Here is a 23,177-nt window from a genome sequence, read left to right as displayed (position 1 = left end):
AAAGCAGAATTCCAGCTAAACAATAAGCAGCCAGTGGTGACACACACCTTTATTCCCAGCACTGAAGAGACAGAAGTAGGTGGATCTCTGGGTTTGAGGCCAGCTTGATCTACACAATGAGTTCCAGGACAGCCAGGATTACACAGAGAAACTCTACCTTGAAAAACAGAACAAGGGCTGGAGAGATGGCTCAGAGGTTAAGAGCACTGGCTGTTCTTCCAGAGGTCCTGGGTTCAATTCCCAGCAACCACATGGTGGCTCACAACCATCTACAATGAGATCTGGCTCCCTCTTCTGGCCTGCAGACATAACACTCACTGTATACATAATAAATACATCTTTAAAAAAAAAAAAAAAGAAAAACAGAACAAAACAAACAATGAGCCAAGTATGGTGGCACAGCAGCACTCAGGAAACAGAGACAGGCAGATCTTTGGTGGGGGGGGATTCCATTTCTTTCAAATAAATGAAACATTTTAGATTTATCAAACTTAGGACAAGTTCTCTTTCTAGGTCAAACTTTTCCTTTTATTCTGTGTTGTAACAAGACAGCTATCTCAGAATATCGAGAGATGGACTGCCAAAAAGGCTATTCTAAGACACTTGGTGCCAAGACACTCACTCTAGTTTTCTGCTGAAAGGGGAGGTTTTAGGAGTTGTTCCTGTAAATACAGTCAGGTTCTGCAAGCCCCACCAGCTGACTTGTCTTCCCTAGGGCAAAAGTGGTAAGCCTCAAATATAAAGCTCAACTGCGACCCCAGAAACAAGGAGCTCTCTATGAAACCAAACATCAAAGAATTTCTCAACAGAAATTTTAGACAGGACCCTCATTAATGTTATATGTTCTCTTTAATATATATGCATATGTACAGTGTATCTTCTGGAAAAGTGAAGTGAGGGTTAGTTTCAATGATCAACTGGAAGAATCTTGAACCAGTTGGGAAATGAACCTGTAGGTGTACCTGTGAGAAAATACAGATTACATTACTTGAAATGGAAAGATAATCTTAATTATGTGTGGGACATTCCCTGGGCTGGGGATGCAGGGTGGAGAGTGGAGAGGGGAGCTGTAGCTGGAAGTTTTCCTGTGTCCCGCCCGGCCTGCAGCAGCTTATAAAATAATCCCTCAGAGGCTTAATATCAATACAAACTGTTTGATCTATGATTCAGGCTTATTGCTACCTAGCTATTACAACTTAAATTAACCCATTTCTATTCATCTATATTTTGTCACGTGGCCGTGGTGTTACCAGTTTGCTGGCATCTTGTTTGGGAGGCTGGATGGCGTCTGCCCTGACTCCACTCTTTTTCTCCCTGTATCTCTGCTTGGATTTCCCACCTGGCTCTTATCCTGCCTTACCATAGGCCAAAGCAGCTTTATTTACTAACCAACAGTAGCAATACATATTCACAGCGTACAGAAAGACCATATCACAGCCGGGAGCAGAGCAGCTGCGTGCACTCATCCATCCCTCTGCTTTCTGACTGTGGATACCACGTGACCAGCTCAAACTTCTGCTGCCTTGACCTCCCTGACATGACAGGCTGCACATTGAACTACAAGTTAAAATAAACCCTTCCTCCCTGAAGGTGCTTTGTCAGGGTACTTTATCATAGCAACAGCAAAGGAAACTAGGACAAGATACGCAACACTCTGTAACTTAAAGTAGAAAAACAGCTGTCCAAATGTATTCCTGAATTAATTAAGGATATCAGCCTTAAAGCCCATTTTTCCAAGAATCTTCTCATTTACTGTTTTAAAAAAATAGGTCTCATTTAAAAAAAAAAAACAAAAACCTACCACATGATCATCTCATTAGATGCTGAAAAAGCCTTTGACAAAATCCAACACCCCTTCACGACACAAGTATTGGAGAGATCAGGGATACAAGGGACATACCTAAACATAATAAAGGCAATTTACAGCAAGCCAACAGCCAACATCACAATAAACGGAGAGAAACTCAAAGCAATTCCACTAAAATCAGGAAGAAGGAAAGTTGTCCACTCTCTCCATATCTATTCAATAATAATACTTGAAGTTTCAGCCAGAGCAATAAGACAACTGAAAGAGACGAAGGGGATACAAATTTGAAAGGAAGAAGTCAAAGTATTGCTATTTGCAGATGATATGATAGTATAGTAAGTGACTCTAAAATTCTATCAGGGAACTCCTACAGCTCATAAACACCTTCAGCAAAGTGGCTAGATACAAGATTAACTCAGAAAAAAAAAATCAATCTTACTTACATATACAACTGAACAACACTCAAGGTATAGAACGTTCTCGTGTGTTGGGAACGTTCTTGTGCCCTTTCCCACTTGGATTTGTTTTGTTATTCTTTTCTGGCTTGTTTCCTTTTTCTTAGATTTTTTAAAATGCTGTGAATGTATTGTCTCTATGTATATATGTGCAACAGTTGCATGCCTGGTGCCCACAAAGGGCAGAGAGGGTGTTTGGTTCCCAGCACCCATAATGGGTGGCTCATAACTGCCTGTAACTCCAGCTCCAGGGCAATCCAAAGACTCCTTTTAGACACCAGCACCCACTGCACTGTAGTCTGACTTGCCTGCATTCTTCGTGTAAGTGGAATCATAGAGAACCTTCCTTTTGCAACTGCCTAGTTTACTGAACATAACATTGTCACTCAAGTAGCATGAGTAAGAACGTCCTTCATTTTTAAAGCTGAGCAATGTTCTATAATACGTATTACTACATTTTGCTCATTTATCTTTTGATGGACATTTGGATTGTTTCTACTTTTTGGCTACTGTGTTAGTCAGAGTTCTCTAGAGGAACAGCACTTATATGTGTATATAAAGGGGATTAGAATGACGGACAGGTTGTGGTCCAGCTAATCCAACAATGGCTGTCACCAGCAGAAGGTCCAAGAATCCAGCACTTGTTTAGTCCACAAGGCTCGATGTCCCAGCAGAGCTTCAGTTTGTGCCAGAATTCCAAAGTAGGCTCTAGTGCCAGTGAAGGAATGGACTTGCCAGTGAGAGCAAGCAGGCAAAGAGCAAAAAATTGCTTCTTCCATGTCCTTTACATAGGCTTCCAGGCTTCCAGAAGAAGGTTTGGCCCAGATTTAAGGTGTATCTTCCCACCTCAAAACTCCAATTAAAAGTCGGTCTTCTTTAATCCCAGCACTCGGGAGGCAGAGCCAGGCGGATCTCTGTGAGTTCGAGGCCAGCCTGGGCTACCAAGTGAGTTCCAGGAGAGGCGCAAAGCTACACGGAGAAACCCTGTCTCGAAAAACCAAAAAAAAAAAAAAAAAAAAAAAGAAAAAAAAAAAAAAAAGTCGGTCTTCACACTCCAAGTCATTTATTTAAAAAAAAAAAAAAAAAAATCCCTCACAGGTGTGCCCAGCCATTTGGGTTTTACTTAATTCCAGTCAAGTTGACAGCCAAGAATTGTATCACAGCTACTCTAACACTGCTATGAACATGGGGAGAGAAATATTTGATAAATTAGCTAACCTACCTGTTGCTGTGTCCGAATAAATGCCTTAACAACTTAAAAGCAGTAATTTGTTTGGTTTATGGTTTTTAAAGAGTCTGCCCATCATGGTGGGGAAGGCATAATGGGGCAGAACAGTTCACATCATTCAGGCTGGGGAGCTGAGAAAAGGCAATATGAGGGAATGGAGGAAGATATACCCACCAGTGACCGACCTCCTTCAACTAGATGCCACCTCCCAACAGGCCATCGCCTTAGGAACTCATCAAAGGGCTGATCCACTGACTAGGCCAGAGCCCTCAGGATCTCAGGAAACACCATTACAGATACATCTGGAGTGTGCTTTACCAGTATCCTAGACCTTCCTCAATCCAATCTAACTAACAATTAAATTACCCACCAAGGACAGGGCTGGAGGGATGGCTTCGCTCTTAAGAGCACCTGTTGCTCTTGCAGAGGACCCGAGTTTGGTTCCCAGGACCCACATGGTGGCTCACAACCATTTATAACTCCAGTTCAAGGGATCTGATACCTTCTTAGACACCAGGCATGTACATGGTGCACATACATACATTCAGGCAAAACACTCATACACATGAAATAAATAAATCTAAAAAATTTTTGTTTTTTGTTTTTTTTTTTTTTTTTTTGGTTTTTCGAGACAGGGTTTCTCTGTGTAGCTTTGCGCCTTTCCTGGAACTCACTTGGTAGCCCAGGCTGGCCTCGAACTCACAGAGATCCGCCTGGCTCTGCCTCCCGAGTGCTGGGATTAAAGGCATGCGCCACCACCGCCTGGCGATTAAAAAATTTTTTAAATAATTAACCATTACATTCAAGGTCTTGATTTCAGTTGTCTTGGATACATCCCACAAGCAGACTTAATGGAGCATATGGCAATTCTCTTTTTTGTCATTTGAGGAACTAACATACTGTTTTCCTTCATGATACCGTTTTTACACTGCTATCAATAGTGAACAAGGCTTCCAACTTTTAAGCATCCTTAGCAACACTTGCTACTTTCTGGATTTTATTGTTTTGTTATTTTTTTTCTTTTAATATGACAGCCATCCTAATGGATGAGGTTTTCTTTCATCCTGACTTTTATTTGCATTTCTCGATGAGGTTTTCTTTCATCCTGACTTTTATTTGCATTTCTCTAATGATTTATAAAAATGTGCACCTTTTTCATGTGTTTATTAGCCACTGTGTATCCTCTCTAGAAAAATCCTGTCTCGAAAAAACCAAAAAAAAAAGAAAAAAAATCTTTTGCCCATGTTGCGCTTGGTTTTGGTGCTAGAAATAAACCCAGGGCCGTTCAAGAGGTGCAACCACTAGGTTAAATTCTCAACTCACCTATGCCCTTTCAAACTGGGTGTTTCTAATTTGCTCAGCTATAGTTCTTTATATATGATTTGTTCATACAGTTTGAAGATGATTTTAGTGTTAATCTTTTAACTGAATGTGAGATTAATTAGTGAACATGGCTTGGTAGGGTGTGGACTCAATGCAGTGGAGACCCTCAGGAATACAGGGCCCACCACTTATCCAGGGTACCACAGCTGGGGACGTTTCTGATCCCAAAGTCACTAAGGATAAAGGGCTTCTGAACTACCATGCCTTCAAATTAATCTGTATTAAACTTGGTAAAGCCTCACTCATTTGCACTGTGGATCTTCTGGTGGCCAGGAAACTTGAATTTGGCTCATATAAGGTCTCAATCACATGTTCCTTATTCCACAACTTGGTGAGGATGTACATGAAGACCTGACCAGTGTGAGTCCTGGCCACTGTGCCCAAAGGCAACCTGCATGTGTCTGAAGCCTAGGTCAGAGACAGAATTAGATCAGACACATGAATATCCACCAGAAAACTGTCTCCAAGGTCCCTTAGGGCAACACATACAAACAACAGGCTGCACACACTACGAAGAGGAGCAGCAGCTTGGAGCCTCTGCACACTAGGCTCTCATGGGGAAAGGAACCTGACCAGCTTAATTGACTATACCTAGGGTTAATTCTTTAAACTTACAGTACAGATCACCAAATCACCAGCTGCCATCTAGTCCTGAGAATTTTTTTTTTTTGGGGGGGGGGGGTGTCTAAGAACATTCCTGATTAAGGATTCAATCTACTTACTAATTCTAAGTCTGTTCAATCGTTTCATTTTTTTTGATGATTCAGTAGTTATACATTTCTAGAACTTATATAGTTGATCTACATTATCAAATGTGTTACAGCTTTTCTGTTGTGACGGAATAACTAAAACTGGGTAACTTATAAAAGAAAGGTTGACGAGCCGGGCGGTGGTGGCGCACGCCTTTAATCCCAGCACTCGGGAGGCAGAGCCAGGCGGATCTCTGTGAGTTCGAGGCCAGCCTGGTCTACAGCGCAAGATCCAGGAAAGGCGCAATGCTACACAGAGAAACCCTGTCTCGAAAAACCAAAAAAAAAAAAAAAAGAAAGGTTGATTTTAGCTTACAATTATAAAAAGCAGAAAGTCAAAGAGCATGACTCCAAATCTGTCCATTTCTGGTGGGTGTCTCATGATGAAAAGGAGCTCATGGAGAAAAAAATTTTGTCCATTTCTGGTGGGCCTCTCATGATGAAAAGGAGCTCATGGAGAAGAGAGGAGATTCCCATGACAAAGACATTCATGAATCATGAAGTCTCTCTTGCCATGACTCTACTAGTTCCCAGTAGGCTCCACCTCTCAACAATCATACTGAAGAATTAAAGTTTCTACACCTGGGCCCCCTTTAGAAAGATTTTTTTAAAGTTTTTCTGCATATGAGTATTGTGTCTACATGTATGTCTGTGTACCATGTGCATGCCTAGTGCCCAAAGAAGCCAGAAAAGAGCAGCAGATCCTCTGGAACTGGAGTTACAGGTTGTTGTGAGCTATCACGTGGGTGCTAGGAATGAACTGGGTCCTGGAGAGGCTGTCAGTGCTCTTAACCACTGAGTCATCTCTCCAGTCCCCATGTGAACTCTTTAGGGGACACACTCAAATCATAGTTGTCAACACTTAACTGTTCAGAGCTTTTTCCTGAAAAGCACTGTACTCCCTGTGTCCCACCTTACACTGGGAACAGAACCACAGCATTGCCACTGAACCACAACTAGCTTTTTCACTTTTCATCTTGAGACAGGTCTTATAAGTTACTCAGGCTTATCTTAAACTTACCCTGTAGCCCAGGCTGGCCTTCCACCTACAATTTTCCTGCATCAATCTCCTGAGAGGTTGAATTTATGGGACTATACTACCAGACCAGGATAAAAATCCTTTACTCCTACAGTCGTTACAACAGTCCTTCTTTCATGCCTCAGTTATCTGAATCTCTGAGATTTCTTTCTGTGGGGTTTGAATGAGAGTGGCCCCCCCAGGCTCATCTATTTGAATTCTTGGTTCACAGTTGGTAGAACTGTTTGAGAAGCAGTAGGAGACGTGGCCTTGTTGGAAGAGGTGTGGCTTTGCTGGAGATGTGTCACTGGGGGTCTTCGAGATTTCTAAAGTCCCTATCATTCCAGCTGGCTCCTTCTCTCTGCCCCTAATTTGCCATCAGATGTGAGCTCTCAGCTACGGCTCCAGCACCACGCCTGCCCGCGTGCCTGCTGCCATGCTCCCTGCCATGATGGTCATGCACTCTACTACTCTCTGGAAAATGGACCCCCACACCGAATGTTTTCTTTTAAAAGTTGCCTTGGTCATGTTTTGTCACAGCAACAGAAAAGTAACTAAGATACTTTTCTTGTTCATCTAGCTAAAAGACCATCAATTTAAATATATCTTTCCAGGGGCCTATAACGATGGCTCAGTGATTAAAGGTACTTGTCACCAAGTCTGATGACCTTAGTTAGATTCTCGGAACCCACAAGGTGAAAGGAAAGAACGATTTCCTCAAGTTGTCCTCTGAACTCCACATCTTCTCAAAGAACCAACTCTTGATTTTGTCTACTTCATACTTGCTCTATTTTCTGTATTTCATGGTCTCTGCTGTGATCTTTATTACTTCCTTCCTTCTGCGAGTTATGGGTTTAGGTGCTGGAACTACAGATGTGTGACACCATACTGGCTTTATGGTTCTGTATTTTGTTTGTTCTGTGTGAACTTTAGAATCAACATGTCTGGCACCAGAAAGAAAACCTTGCTGATATCTTTACTGAAACTACATTAAACTTGTGTTAACTTATGTAGATCCAATGCTTTCAGGATGTTAAGTTATTCTATCCTGGGAAAAGGACTTTGCATTTGATGAAGACAACTTTTATAACATTTAGCAGTGTCTTAAAGATTATGTTTTAGCCAGCAGTGGTGGCACATGCCTTTAATCCCAGCACTTGGGAGGGAGAGGCAGGCAGATCTCAGTGAGTTCAAGGCCATCCAGGTCTACAAATCAAGATCCAGGCAACCAGGACTGTTACACTGAGAAACCCTGTCTCAAGAAAAAATAAAAATAAAAAAATAAAAAAAAATTATGTTTTATGTTTTAAAATTCCTAAATATTTTAATCTTTTTACTTTTACTATAAATGAGACTATCCCCTTCCTTATATAATCTATTTGTCAAACAACTGGTTTTGCATGTCAATTGTACACTGTTATCTTACTAAATTCTCTCTCCTCTGTGTGTGCTGCTTTGGAGACAGTCTCACATAGTCCAGCTTGGCCTCAAACTCACCATGTAGCTAGGACAACCTTGAATCCAATTCTTAGGCAGCCACATCCAAGTGCTGGGATTATAGGCATGTACCATAAGGCCAGGCTAAATTCTTTTTTATTTTAGTTTTGATTATTATTTATGTGTTCTAAATACATTCCATTATCATCTGCAGCTAGTGACAGTATACTATTTTTATTTTCCAAACTTTATGCCTCTGAATAATTTCTCTTACCTTATTTCACCGTCTTAAGCTGTCAATACAATATTTAATTGTATACTAAATAACTGGAATTGGTAAGGCATTGAAAGCAGGAATTCAAGGCAAGCCTCAGCTATGTAAAAGTTCAAGGTCAACCTGGGGTGTATGAGATCCTGTCTCAGAAAAATTAAAAGTGCTGGTATGATGGCTAACGTCTTAGGCAGTTAAATCTGTGAGTTTCAGGCCTGCTTTGCCTGAACTACACAGTGAGTTCCAGGTAGTCTGGACTACCACATAAGACCCCGTCTTTAGAGAAAAAAAAAAAAAAAGGAAGGAAGGAAGGTGAAAACAAAGGGTGTTCTGAACATTTATAGTAAAAGCACTCCAATTTCACACAGACAACCCCAAAGCACGAAGCCAAGATCAGCTTCTCGCTTCTCTTACTCTATATCTTCATCCTGACAATGAATACTGCAAGCCAGATCAACAGTGAAAACACCCCAAGCTACTTCTCATTCACAGATAGAGGTGTCCAAATTCCAAATGATAGCAGATAAAACCTAGCTCTATAGAAAACCATGGCCATAGTCTGTTGTCCCAGGAATTCAAGGCTAGTTCAGCATTAGAAAATCAACTAAGATAACTCACCACAACACTAGATTACTGAAAAGTTTCCATACCCAGATATTGGGTTTCTCTGCCGATGCAATGAATCAGATCAGGCCAAATTAAAAGTCCAGCTTTAATGAGCAAAGCACACCCAGGTGATTCTCAGGAGAAGAAAGCAGGAGAGAAATCATGTGGCCGGTCTAGGGACTGTCTTAAATACCCTGTAGGTGTGGTCTGGAGCATCTCCAGGGAAGGAGCCAACCCTTGGTGGGCTTTCTGAGGGGCGGGGTCTGGCAGCTCACAACCATTTGCAACTCTAGTTCCAGGGGATCTGATGCCCTATTCTGTCACCCAAGGACACCAGGCACACAAGAGGTACACACACATGCATGCAGGCAAAACACCCATAAACATAATTTTTTTTTAATTATTAAAAAAAGGGGGCTGGAAAGATGCCCAGAGGTAAAGAAAACTTGTTGCCCTTACAGAGGATCCATGTTTGATTCCTAGCCCCCACAAAGTGGTTCACAACCATCCATAGCTCCAGTTCTAGATGATTCAAGACCTTCTTCTGACCTCTGGGCACCAAGCATGGATGTGGTGCACATACACACATGCAGGCAAAACACACATAAAATACAATAAAAAAAAGTAATAAACTCTGAGATGTAAGTAAAATTTACCATTTATAAACAATTTATGAATGATGTAATTTTTAAGACAAAGTATGTGTGTGTGTGTGTGTGTGTGTGTTGTATTCACAAGTGCGTGCATGTGAGTTCGCGTGTGGAGGCCAGAAGTCAACATTAAGTGTCTTTTCACTGAACGTGGAGTTCACCAATTTGGCTGGTTTGGCTGGCCAGCAAGCTCCTGTCTCACCTCTGTGATGAGATTACAGGTTTGTGGCACTGGAACTGGCCTTTCTTTGTGGGGTCTGGGGGTCTGAACTTAGGTCTTCATGCTCGTGTAGAAAGCGCTTTACCAAAAGAACCACCCCTCTCACCCAGACGCATCTTAGAAACATTATCAACTGCTAGAGTGCAGCTCAGTAGTGGTCAAACACTTGCCTGGGGTGTACCAGGCCCTAGGTTCAATTCCTAGCACCACACAAAGCAAAAAAGGAAAGAAAATTAACAACAAATATTAATAAAACACATGAAGAGCTGGTCATGATGACATACAACTATAATCCCAGCACTCAGGAGGCAGAGTCAAGGATAGCCAGTTCATGGCCAGCCTGAGCTATATAACAAGACCTTGTCTCAAAAACCAAGAGCTGGTAGTAGAGTTCATTGTTAGAGCCCTTGTATGATACGTAGAATAATACTCAATTAAAAATATTTGAACCAGTCAACTATGAGTACATTATAATCACAGTTACCTTAGAAAGTCAATATAGCTTATTTTATAATTAAAATGTGGGAAGAACTTGTGAAAAATGAAAATACAACCAGTGAAACGGCTCAGCCAGTAAGAGTGCTTGCCAATGGGGTTGAGGATTTAGCTCAGTGGTAGAGTGCTTGCCTAGCAAGCACAAGGCCCTGGGTTCGGTCCTCAGCTCTGGAGAGAAAAAAAAAAAAAAAAAGAGTGCTTGCCAAGCCAGGTGGTGGTGGTGCAGGTGGTGGTGCACACCTTTAATCCCAGCACTTGGGAGGCAGAGGCAGGAGGATCTCTGAGTTCAAGGCCAGCCTGGTCTACAGATCAAGAGTTCCAGGACAGCCAGGGCTTTTATTGAGAGAAATTCTGTCTGGGAAGAAAAAAAAAAAAAAAAAAGAGTGCTTGCCAACCCTGATCACCTGAGTCAAATCCCCTGACTCCTGTAAGTTGTTCTCTGACGCCAACAGCATGGTACAAGCCCATGCACATGCAAGTAAAAACTATCATGAAAAATATTTTAATGAGCCAGGCAGTGGTAGTACATGCCTTTAATCCCAGCACTTGAGAGGCAGAGGCAGGAGGATCTCTGAATTGGATGCCAACCTGATCTATAGAGTGAATTCCAGGCAGTCAGGGAGACACAGAGAAACCCTGTCTCAAACAAAACCAAAAAGACCAAAAAAAGATCCCCCCCAAAAAAAGAGAGAAAGAAAGAAAGAAAATACTAAAGAGATGGAAAGATGTTATAAATGTAACCAGCATTTTAATATTTGTTTTGGGCTTGGGAACAGGGTCTCATCACATAGTCCAGACTGGCCTCCACTTCAGTATGTATCTAAGGAAGACTCCTGATCCTTCTGCCTCCCCTTCCATGTGTGTGACTAGAGGCTGTGCTGCTGCAGGCAGCTTGTTTCTGTTTCTGAGATGCAGTCTCCATGCAGCTGCGCACTCTCCACTCTCCTGTCTTGCTCAATCAAGTGCTGGTGTTCTATAGGTGTGAACCGCCACTCCTGGTGGGAGCTGATCTTAACTCTACAGGTAGCCTACACTCAGAGGCTTTTAGACACTAATTGTACAGATTACTTATTGGACTCAATAAGACAGAAAAGGCCTGTGAAACGGCTCAGTCAGTAAAGTGCCTGTGGTGCAAACATGAGGACCTGATTTCAGAGTTCCAGAACTCACCTAAACAGTTAGGTGTGGTAACATGCCTCTATAATGCCAGCGCTGGGAGGCTTGCCAATTTAATCGGTAAGTTCCAGGTTCAGAGAGAGGCTGTCCCAAACACTAAGATGGAAAACAACTAAAGAAGACATATCTGGCCTGCTCATTCACACACACCTCTGCACAAACACGAACAAGAACATACTCATCCCCGCTCCCCACCAAAGACAAAAGGAAAAGTACAGAAAACAGAATGACACCTATATGCCCATCAACCAAGTTTAAGATGCTACAATCTGTACTATTCTCTTTTAAAGGTAAACATTTCAGGGCTGGAGAGAATGGCTCAGAGGTTAAGAACACTGGCTGTTCTTCCAAAGGTCTTGAGTTCAATTCCCAGCACCCACATGGAGGCTCACAACCATCTGTAATAAGATCTGGCTCCCCCTTCTGGCCTGCAGGAACACATGCAAACAGAACACTGTATACATAATAAATAAATCCTAAAAAAAAAAAAAAAAAAAAAAGGGTAAACATTTCAAAACATATCATTTAAAATATCTGGGATAAAAAAAAAAAATATCTGGGATAGTGGCATGGGCCTGTAACCCCAGCACTTGAGAGGCCGAGGCAGTAATATCAGAAGTTTAAGGTCATCCTCAGCTGCACAAGTTTGAGGCCAGCCTGGACTACAAGAGCCAAAACAACAAAAAACTGGTATCCATTCCCTATATTGGGAACTAGCATTGAAAGTGACCTGACAGTGGTGGAACACGTCTTTAAGCATCCACACACACATACACATGCGACGCCGAGGCAGGTGCATCTCTGAGTTTGAGGCCAGCCTGGTCTACAAGAATGAGTTCCAGGACAGCCAGGGCTACACAGAGAAACCCTGACATCTCAGCCATCAAGCGACCTATGAGCAGGTTGGGGGAGTGGGAAAGCCTGAGGCAGTAGGATATGCTTCCGAGCTGTGCAGGTCTTATTCAAATCTTATTTCTGGCATCCAAGCCCACAAGGTCTGAGCTTCGGATTCTCGACGTCTAAAACGGGGGCAATTCAATTTCCCCTCCTCTAAAGTCGCGGGAAAACGTGTTGATGAGGGGTCGCTGCAGCCTTAGACACACTCCGGGATGAGATCATTTCTCGCGTGTGACAGACAAAAAGCAAGATCCTGGACCTTAAGGATGTGTGGACAGCAAGACTCAAGCCTCGGCCGCCTGACACGGCCTTTGCTGGGGCTCCGGGGTTCTTCTTCTCCCCACGGGGCTTCTCGCCACCAGCGAGGCTACGAGGCACTGGGGCGGACTAGGGGAATGGCCGAGGCCTGGGGCTCCGGGCCGGGCCGGGGGGAGCCGGTGACCCGGCGGAGCCACCGCGGCCCCGAGGTCGCGGAACTCACCTCACTCGGGCTCACGCCGCGCCAGGCTGAATCACTATCCAAACTCCGCGCGCCGCCAGGGCCCTCCGGCGCCCCGCTCCGCTCGCTTCGCGCCGCAAGAAGGATGGTTCTGATTGGACGAGCCCTGAAGGGACTAACCAATACCGTGGCCTCTGGCAGTTGGCCCCGCCCTTTAGAGCCGCTGGGGCGGGATCACCCGAGCACATACTCCCAAAGCCCAATTAGAAGCCAGCTGGTGGGTCAGGTGACTGTGGCCAACCTCCCGGGCTTCCGGCGCTAGTAAGGCTTTGTTTTTGTGGGGTTTTGTTTGTTTGTTTGTTTGTTTTCCTAGTGTTGGGGGACAAGCACCTGGAGCCCAATCTCTGACATGATAGGAATTTTCTGGTGTTTGGAGGCACCTGAGACTTGCCAGTTCCCATAAGCCAAGCGAAGTGTCTGTGGTCCTTCTCTTGGATCTGATCCTCCGTTCTTGTGAGATTTCGGCGGTCTTCCACGGCTGTTACTGATGAGGAACTGGGATCTCGAGCTCCGACGCTTCAAGGGAAATGCACAGTGCCTGAGTGCGAAGCTTCAGCTCGAGCGGATAGGTGCCACTAAGAATGTGGCCCTTGGGGCTGGAAAGATGGCTCAGCGGCTAAGAGCACTGACTGTTCTGCCCGAGGACAGGATTCAATTCCCAGCCCCCACATGGTCGCTCACAACCGTCTCTAACTCCAGGATCCAACACCCTTACACAGACATACATACAGGCAAAACACCAATACGATGTTAATAAAAGAGATGCGGCCCTGGGTGATGCCTGATGTTCCAGTTTTGTAATGTTTAGTGTTTTTGAGACGGGACCAGGTTGACCTCAAACCTCCCACTAACTGTATAGCAGAAGACTTGAACTCCTGATCCACCTACCTCCACTTCCCAAGGACTAAGATTACAGCCTTGTTCCACCATGCTGGGCTCTTCTAAAACTCTCTTCCCACCCTGTCTTCTGTCCTTACCCTTTTATAAGAAGTAAATTCTGCCTTTAATCCCAGCACTTGGGAGGCAAAGGCAGGTGGATCTCTGAGTTTGAGGCCAACCTGGGCTACCGAGCTAGTTCCAGAACAGCCAGGGCTACACAGAGAAACTCTGTCTCGCAAAACCAAAGAAAAGGAAAAAAGGAGTAAATTCAAATCGTTTCAGCCATATGGAATACAGTACAGAGGATTTCAAAGATACTAAAAATTAAGCCACCGCATGACCCCACAATATCTCTTCTGACATATACCTCTCAAAATTAATGTCACACCTTCCTAGAGCCATCTGCTTTCCCTTGTTCATTGCCTCATGAAACACGATAGCCAAGATATGAAAATAAGCCATCAACGGAAAGCGTGGGAAGAGTTTCTAGCACATGCATAGGAGAATATGCAGCCCTGTAAAAAGAACCAGATCTTGCCATTTGCCACAATATGGGTGAGCTCAAGAGATATTGTGCTAAGTGAAACAAGCTAGACACAGAAAATCATTGTATGATTTTATACGTAGAGTCTTTACAAAATTCCAATATCTGTATCTAAAGAAAACTGGTGGAGAGATTGGGCGAAAGGACACGTAAGGAGAAAATATTTAGAGATCCAATACACAATATGCAAGTCCTGTCTATTGCATGTCTGTTAGATGATTAGGTTTTATAAAAACCCAGAAAGGATGACTGCAGATGATGACTAAATTCATCTATTTCATTAAAGTAACCTGACTATCTATACGTGTCTGCATCTGCAGGCATCATGCTGACAAATTGATACAAAAGTACTTTTTTTTTTTAACAGTGTCTCACTATGTAGCTGTGGCTGGCCTAGAACTTACTTACCTAGGTTAGGTTGGCCTCATACAGAGATCTGCCTTGACTCTGCCTCCTGAGTGCAGGGATTAAAGGCATGCGCCACCACACTCAGCTTCTGCTGATTTTTAAATATTGACTAAACAAAACTGCTGTTTCAAAACAAAACCCACCGGGCGGTGGTGGCGCACGCCTTTAATCCCAGCACTTGGGAGGCAGAGGCAGGCGGATCTCTGTGAGTTCAAGGCCAGTCTGGGCTACAGAGTGAGTTCCAGGACAGGCTCCAAAGCTACACAGAGAAACCCTGTCTTGAACACCCCCCCCCAAAAAAAGAAAGAAACACTATGCCTATCTGGGCTGGAGAGATGGCTCAGTGGTTAAGAGCACTGGCTGCTATCCCAGAGGACCCAGGTTCAATTCCCAGCACCCATATGACAGCTCACAACTGTCTGTAACTCTAGTTCCAGGAGATCTGACACCCTCACACCAATGCATATAAAATAAAATTAAATAGATTATTTTTAAAAAAACAGTCATACAATAGTCTCCTAGAGCCCCTCTTTGTGATAAACTAAGAAGAAATTTGGTTTTGTTTGGCAGCACCACATTGTGAACCTAAAGCCTCCTGTGTGATAAACAAATGCTCTACCAGTGAGCTGCATACATCCCCAACCTCACCTCTCCCCTCCCCCAGTTTTGATATTTTTATTACATTCATTCATTCATTCTTTTATTTGTTTGTTGGTTTGTTTTGTTTTGTTTATATGTGTAGGGGCGTGTACATAGCACATCAAGCAGGTAGCGGTCAGAGGACAACTCTCCTTCTACATTTGGGACCCAGAAATCAAACTCAGGTCATCCAGTTTGGCAGCAAATGCCTATGCCTGCTGAACTATCTTTTTTTGAGAGTCTCATGTAGCCCAGGCTGGCCTTGAACTGCTGATCCTCCTTTCTTTACTTCTTGACTGCTAGGATTATAGACACATGCCACTACACTCACCTCCCAACCCTTTACATTTTTTGTTTGTTTATTTGAGACAGGGTCTCACTAAGTTGCCCAAAGCAGACTTGAATTCACACTATATTCAGGCATGCCTTGAAATTTCTTTCTTTTGGGTTTTTGTTATTGTTGTTCTTATTTGTTTTTGAGACAGGGTTTCTTTGTGTAACCCTGGCTGTCCTGGAACTTGCTCTGTAGACCAGGTTGGCCTTGAACTCAGAGATCTGCCTGCCTCTGCCTCCTGAGTGCTGGGATTAAAGGTGTAGACCATCACCACCCAGCTATGCATTGAAATTTCACTGCCTTTGCCTTCTAAGAAGCAGGCCTGAATCACCAGGCCCCAATAACTGAGCAGTTCTTCAATACCAAAATGGCAAGACATGCAGAATAGAGATAAGGAGAAGATAAGAACAATCTACCAAAGAACGGAACCAACAACCCTAGGGGACAAGACGCAAGTGTGGTGCTCACAACGTCATGAAGGGAGCTCAGCTGAAATGCCCACAGGTTGAGTTCTCCTTTATGTTTACCTTCAATGCAGTCACTGTCCCCAGTCAAGCCACTGTGCTAGACAGCCCAGAATAAATACCACTCAGAGGAGGAGGAGGACATGTAAGTTAATGTTCACAGTAACACTGCAAGCTGACTGTAGTGGTGTGTGCTTGTAACCGAAACACTAGAGAAGCAGAGGCTGGAGGATCTCCAGTTAGAGGTCAGCCTGAGGTACACAGCCAGACCCTGTCTCAAAACAAAACAGTAACAATCCAAGTCATGCGTGTGCTAGCTCGGGTTGCGGTTTCACAGGAGAGATTCACCTGCAGATGTGGAGGACCAGGGGAGGCTGCAGTGAAGGTGTGCTGAGGATGGAGGGTAAGGCTAGGAAAACGGGAGGGTGACTGCTCAGTGGTACAAGCTTCGTGTGGATGAGGCTCTGGATTCTATCTCCAGTGCAGCCCCCCCCACCCCCAAAAAAGCCTCAGTAAACTAGAAAGTCCACAAGGCACCTTTGATAAAATGCAAGAAAATGGAGGTTAGTGATAAACGACACGGGAAAGGAAAGGGGACCTCATCTGAGTTTGGATTCTATCTTGAGGTCAGTGGACATTGTTGGGAGGATTTGAGAGGAGACTGGATGCTTGCCTGATAATCACATTTGCCTCAGAGAGAGAGAAAGGGGGCAGGGTTTGCATCTACATGTTCCGGGTCTCAACCAACCTTGAACTTTTGTTTTGTTTTGTTTTTCAAGACAAGATTTCTCTGTGTACCCTGGATGTCCTGGAACTCTCTCTGTAGACCAGGCTGACCTCCAACTCACAGAGATCAGCCTGTTTCTGCTTCCCAAGTGCTGGGATTTCTTTTTTTTTTTGGTCTATTTAGTCCTGGATGACCTCAAACTCTAGGTCCTGGGACTGAAGGTGTGCACCACCATGATCAAATTGAATTTTTATTCTATGTTTTTTAAACAGCATTTACAGCTGGGTATGGTGGGTTGTACCTGTACTCCCAGAATTTGAGAGTCTGAGGCAGGAGAATTGCCACAAGTTTGAGACCACCTTGGACTATAGAATGAGACCATGTCACAAAACAAAACAGCAGCAACAAAGCCTCCAACCCTCCAAATTGTACTAAGTATTGCAATTTAGAGATGATTTTGAATTATACTGTAGGGCTGGGAATGATGCTCAATGGTAGAGCACTTGCCTAGAATGCTCAAAAGCCCTTATCTTGCAGGGTGTGCGGTGGGGGGACCGGCACCCATATTGTATACTCTAAGAAGAGAAATTAATATCTTTATTAATAATAATACCACTATTGCTAGTAACTCCAAAGGGAAGAGGGGGTGTTTGTCACCCTTGCACTGTGACTGGTAGATGTAAAGATGGCTGTGATAGTCATTGACATTTTGTATATCCATGGGGCAAAAGTTCTTTACCTTGGAGGCGACAATTTTTAGGTAATGGTAAAGAACTTTTGCCTCATAAATGGGGAAGTGAAACTATCTGGTGACCAAGCATCTTATGCTAAGACAGTCACCAGAAGATGGCCAAATGTGTAGACTTCCGAGCCTGTCCTTTAACAGAGACCTCGACTAAGAAATGGAATGTCACTGTGCTCGCTGAGCTTCACCCCCTTTGGTGACTGGCAGTGCCATCCCGTCAGCCACAGATGGCCAGTGCTGTTCAGTTCATCCCAGGAGCTGTGTTGCCCAAGGTGGCCTTCATCTAGGAACATAGCATGTACTTAGGAGCTGAGGATAGTGAGAACCACCCTCGGGTGGACTATACCAGAGGGCCCAGGGTAGGCTCTGGCTTTTTGTTTGTTTGTTGAGACAGGGGCCTGTTAGGTAGCCCAGGCGGGCCTTGAATTCAAGATCTATAATCCTCCTGCCTTGGCCACAAAGTGCTAGAATTACAGGCGTGGGCCATTGTGCCTGTTTTTTATAGGCAGTGTTTAGAGACTAAATCCAGGGCCTCACACATGCTAGGCAAGTACTCTGTCAACTAGGCTACTTTCCCAGTCCACCGTATTAATTTCAGAGGACTTCATAACAATGCCAAGCTTGTGGGGTACAGTTTTCATGACCTAAAGTACAGTTGGCAACTAGGTATAGAGGGTCCCAGGCTCAGGGACAATGAGAGCCCTTATTTCCTGGAAATCTCTGAAATGGAGCAAGTTGCTGGCCATTTTTTTTTTTTTTTTTTTTTTGGTTTTTCGAGACAGGGTTTCTCTGTGTAGCTTTGCGCCTTTCCTGGAACTCACTTGGTAGTCCAGGCTGGCCTTGAACTCACAGAGATCCGCCTGGCTCTGCCTCCCGAGTGCTGGGATTAAAGGCGTGCGCCACCACCGCCCGGCAACTGCTGGCCATTTTAAGAATGTACAATATGGGGTCTTTCACATCAGAAGCCTCTAAGTAGTCTGAGACTGAAGGAGGATCAGAAGTTGCCAAAGCCTCTTCTGTTTCCAAAGGTACTGATGGCATTGCCTGTCAACCCTGTGTGTGGTTTTGATACAGGGTCCCATATATCCCGGGCTGGCATCGAACTGGCTATGTAGCTAACAATAAACTTGAACTTTTAATCCTCCTGCCTCCACCTTCCAAGTGCTGGGATTGCAGCTGTGTATCTCCGGGCCTGGCTTGTTGATTTGTAAATGAGTTAAGAGATGGGACCCAAAAAGGAACCCAGAAGGGTGGATGCAGAAAAATCTTGAGTGTTCGGTAACACAGCTGATGAGTAACACACTGCCCGGGAAAGATTGATCTGACGGGAACCAAGTGTTGAGACAGACACTGAACACAGCACACTGGGCAAAGCGCTAACGGGTATGCTATGTGCTTGCTATTGACACAGCAGTCAATAATTCTAAAAGCCCTGGGTAGTGGGTGTGAGACACTCCAAAGAATGGAACCAGACCGTTAAGAAGGTAGTTTTTCCACAAGGAGATTCTTGCTATGGACTGAATGTTCATATCCCCACCCCATCCCTGCCAAACCCCAAAACAAACAAACAACCTCCCACACACACACGTGTTGAAGTCCTTACCTCTACTGTGACTGTATTTGGAGATTTTATACATTTGGGACTTTAGGGAGCAGACTAGATTACATGAGGATGTAGGCCCCAACTCTGATAGTATTGTGGTCCTCGCAGGAGAGATCTGTTTCTAGAACACACAAAACTTTCAAATTTACTATGCACTGTGTTGATTGCACTGGAGGATCTGTGCCCAATACGGGAAACCCCTGAACACTAGGGATTGGACCCAAGGCCTTGCTCATGATAGGCCAATGGTGTATCATTGAGCTACAACCCCAGTTCTGCATTGGATAGCTTTAGGGCAATGGAAACAAATACTATTGGGAATTTAGGCAAGCCTAACATTTTTACAGAGGAAGTTGAGGCTGGGGATGGTGCTCAGCTGGTACAGTGCTTGCCTGGCAAACACTAAACCCTGGGTTTGATGCCCAGCACCACATACACCAATTGTGGTGGCTCATGCCTGTAATCCCAGTACATGGGAGGTAAGGGCAGGAGATTCTGAAGTTCAAGGTCATCCTTGGCTACATAGTAGATTTGGGGCCAGCTTGGACTACATGAAATCCTGGAAAGAGGGGGACAGAGCTGAGTGTGGTGGCTCATGCCTGAAACCCCCATACTTAGGAGGTCTGTTTACAGAGTCTACAGGGCAAGTCCCAAGCCTCTAGTCCAAAATGGAGATATAGATACATACATACATAATATATATACATATATATATAATATATATATAAATTAAATTTTTATTTTTGGAGACGAAGTCTTACTATGTAGCTTTGGCTGGCCTGGAACTTGCTATGTAGATCAGTCTGGCTTCAAATTCATAGAAATTTGCCTGCCTCTGAAGTGTTAGGATTAAAGGCATGTAAGACCATGCCTAACTTCAAAAAAAATTTTTTTTTCAGACAAGGTCTCATGTAGCCCAGACTAGCCTCAAACGCTCCATGTAACTGAGAGTAACCCTGAACTTCTTCTGATCCTCCTGTGTCCATTTCCCGGGTGCAGGAATTATAGGAGTAGACTACCACACCTGGTGGTTTTACATGTCTGTGTGTCTTCTTATGACATGAATAGCCTGAAGGCTCCCTCAGGACTCAGTCATCCCTCATACCCTTCTGCAAATGCCATTATGCTGTGGGTGGGGGCTTCAACATATGAATTGGGGGATGCACATAAACATCCGGGTCATGGCACCCTCTATAACATGAGCAGGCTTTGGCTAAGCAGTTGAAAGCCAGAAAAGAACCAAAGATTGGCTTTTCTCTCATACAAGAGGAATTTTACAACAGACGATCTTAGATTTTACTAGCCACCCTGGGTCTTTCTTCCTGATGGCATTTATTTATGTATCTAGTTACTTACTTACTTATAAACAAGAGGTCATATATCCCAGGCTGGCCTTAAACTCTCTGTGTAGCGGAGGATGACTTTGAACTTCCATCCCTCCAGCCCTACCTCCTGAGTGCTGGGATGAGAGGCTTTTGCCACCATGTTTAGTTTATGCCACACTGGGGATGTGACCCAGGGCCTCATGCAGGCCAGGCAAGCACTCTCCTAATTGAATTGCATCCCCAGCCTCCCGGGGGCCTGAAACCAGAGCACTGGCTGTAGAGATGGCTTGCAGACTGAGTGCTGCCTGCTCTCCTGAGGACCCTCGACTTATTCCCAGTGCATGTCAGGCAGCTTAGGTCAACTGCAACTCTACTCCAGGGCATCTGACACCCTTTCTGGCTTCTGTGGGCACCTACACGTGTGGCATAAACTCATATGGCACACACTCATATGAACACTCACACTCGCACACAAATAAAAATAAATCTTAAAAAAAAAAAAAACAGGGAGCTGGAGAGATGGCTCAGCAGTTAAGAGCACTGGCTGTTCTTCCAAAGGGTTCAATTCCCGGCACCCACATGGCAGCTCACAACTGTCTGTAACTAAAGTTCCAGGGAATCTGATACCTTCACGCCAATGCACATAAAATGAAGCTAAGTAAATTTAAAAAAGAAAAGAAAAACAAAAAAACAATATTTATTTTCTCCATGTCTGCTGTACCACAAGGCGGCTTTACAGATGATGAATTTATCAGCCCAGTGATCTCACGACCTAGCTCTCCCTCACCCTGCCTGTGGCCCCAGAACTGTCATTTCTCGACTGCTCACAGTCTCTGCCTTCTGTTTTTGAGCTTCCACACGGTTGCTGCCGTTGTCCACTCTATTCTCATCCTTGCAGATTTGTTGCATTAAAACATCATTCACCTATAGCAGGTCAGGGCTTGGAAGGAAAGGACTCAGATGTGCGTATGTAATCCGCAAGTCGGCCAGGACTGCGGTACTCCCCGCTTCTTAAAAATGATTTAGATAACATTTCCTGGAAACTGTGTTCTTATCTAATATGTTAGCTGCCCTCTGTTGGCCTCCTCCTCATTAAAGGGCCTCAAAAAAGATTTCTTAATCTTCCTTTCTTCCGTGTCCTTAAGGGCCATGAGGCTGCTAAAATAGATTACAATTATGCTTGGCCCCAGCTCATTGGTGTCCACAGTGTATGGGCAAACCAGACACGCTCTGTTCTGGAGAAGCAGCTGTTCTCAGGGGACCTGAACTCACTGCCATCTCACTAATGCATGCCTTCTTGCCCATGTCTGGCCTTCGCTGGCAGGAAATGTTAAAATGTGCTTTAAATACAAAACCGCTGTTACAGCTAACCCAAGGTAACACCATTAAATAATTACCTTGGTCTCAAAACCTTAAAAGGCTTCCCCCGCCTTTAAACAGGTCCTGGTAGGTACCCCATTACAGTAAGCACTTTGTTCTCTACCATCATAAAAAAGGAAGGGAAGGAAGAAAGAAAGAAAAGACTTAACTGTAATTCTGAAAACCCAGACTAATGGAGCAACGGTCTATTGCCTAGTGAAGCCCTCCTAGCTGTGTGTGGCATCTGATGTGGGGGCACCTCTGTTCTGATAGAGCTGCTTCCCTTTTCTTCCTGAACCCCTCTAAAGCAGCCTGTGCACCTCAGGGCGGTCCTGTCTAAAGAACCCAAATACAAAGCTGAGTGCGATGGAGCATGTCCTCCCTAGTCCCGGCACTTAGAATGCTGAGGCAGGAGGATGTGAAGTTCAAGGTCATACACAGATACCTGTATTTAAAAAAAAGAAAGAAAGAAAGTATAATAAATAATATTTGTAAAGCACCCAAAGACAATTCCAGTCAGCTCTCCAAGTAGTTGGCTTCCGTTTTACTAATCTCCACTGGTCATATCATCCTTACACAGGTCTCTAAATAAACCCAGTCTCTCTCCTGCTAACTCCAAAACACTAAAAACCTCACAGCACACACCCCCCCCACTTTGGCTAAGAAAAGCCTTGATACCCGGCGTACATCCGTGTGCCCACCCTAGCTGATACTCTCCCCTGCTCAGGCAGGTCTTGAGAGACAGGCACCATTCCTTGATGGGGCATTGTCCAGCATTGTCACCTTGGAGGGTTCTGACCAATGAGACACTCGGACAAATCTCACATGGAGGTGTCCAAGAAAGGTTTCCTGTTTCCCAGACGGATCCCCAGGAAGAGTCATCCTTTTTTGATCATCATTGTTGGGCCTTGATGTGGTACCTGGAGCTACATCTGTTAATCCAACAGATGTGCAGAGAAGGATCACAGATCCAAATCATCATGGCCAAATTAGCTAAAGCAAGCTTTTGTTGTTGTTGTTCATGGGCTCTCCCCAAAGGTAGGGTTCAAGAGATTAACACCGGACATGGGTGAATTAACAGGTTTTGTTTGTTTTGTTTTGAAGACAGAGTTTCTCTGTATAACAGCCCTAGCTGTCCCAGAACTCACTCTGTAGACCAGGCTGGCCTCGAACTCACAGAGATCCACCTGCCTCTGCCTCCTGAGTGCTGGGATTAAAGGCGTGAGCCACCACTGCCCAGGTGAGATAAGGGCTTCAAT

The 23,177-nt window shown here is 44.3% G+C and overlaps 1 protein-coding gene and 1 non-coding gene across 3 annotated transcripts in view; both read right to left on the bottom strand.

Annotated features, from left to right (window-relative positions):
• Positions 1-12,959, bottom strand: part of Blm (BLM RecQ like helicase) — a 91,045-nt gene extending 78,086 nt beyond the window's left edge. For both annotated transcript variants that reach the window (XM_052711862.1, XM_052711863.1), the window contains exon 1: positions 12,874-12,959. The gene's annotated coding sequence lies outside the window, so the exon portion shown is untranslated. The remainder of the gene's footprint in view (positions 1-12,873) is intronic.
• Positions 5,329-5,464, bottom strand: LOC128095822 (small nucleolar RNA SNORA70). The gene has a single exon (XR_008213425.1). It is a non-coding gene; the product is annotated as a small nucleolar RNA SNORA70 (small nucleolar RNA).
• Positions 12,960-23,177: the final 10,218 nt, after the last annotated feature.

This window comes from Peromyscus californicus, unplaced genomic scaffold (genome assembly GCF_007827085.1).
Source record: "Peromyscus californicus insignis strain IS unplaced genomic scaffold, ASM782708v3 Scaffold_4__1_contigs__length_199733344, whole genome shotgun sequence".
NCBI lineage: Eukaryota > Metazoa > Chordata > Mammalia > Rodentia > Cricetidae > Peromyscus > Peromyscus californicus.
This window is presented reverse-complemented; position numbering and strand designations above follow the sequence as displayed.